Raw genomic sequence first — 365 nt, 5'->3', positions numbered from 1 at the left:
GGGGGCGCGGGGGGCGCGGGCGGCGGGCGCAGCATGGCGCGGCGGCACTGAGCGAGCGGCGGCCTCCCGGCCCGGCCTTTGTCTCTCCGGTGTCCCCGGGGCGGAGCAGCCCGCGGCGGGGCCCGGGGCTGAGCCCGTAGGTGCGGCGGCAGCACCGGGGGCTCGGCACCGGGCGGCGGCGGCGGCGCCGCGGGGCTCGGAGGAACTTGGCCGAAGTTGGGCGCGGGAGGTGGTGGTGGTGGTGGTGGGGGGGAAGGTTCCCGGTACCGGGGCGATCCCGGGGCGCCGCGGGAACCGGGCCGGTCCCCGCCGCCCGAGCGCGGGATGCGGCTGCCCCGGCGCCGCCGCACCGCGGCCGCCCCCGA

The sequence above is a fragment of the Onychostruthus taczanowskii genome, unplaced genomic scaffold, assembly GCF_017590055.1.
Source record: "Onychostruthus taczanowskii isolate IOZ18803 unplaced genomic scaffold, ASM1759005v1 scaffold106, whole genome shotgun sequence".
In the NCBI taxonomy this organism is placed as follows: domain Eukaryota; kingdom Metazoa; phylum Chordata; class Aves; order Passeriformes; family Passeridae; genus Onychostruthus; species Onychostruthus taczanowskii.
The sequence above is the reverse complement of the archived record's forward strand: the minus strand, read 5'-3'. Positions refer to the sequence as shown.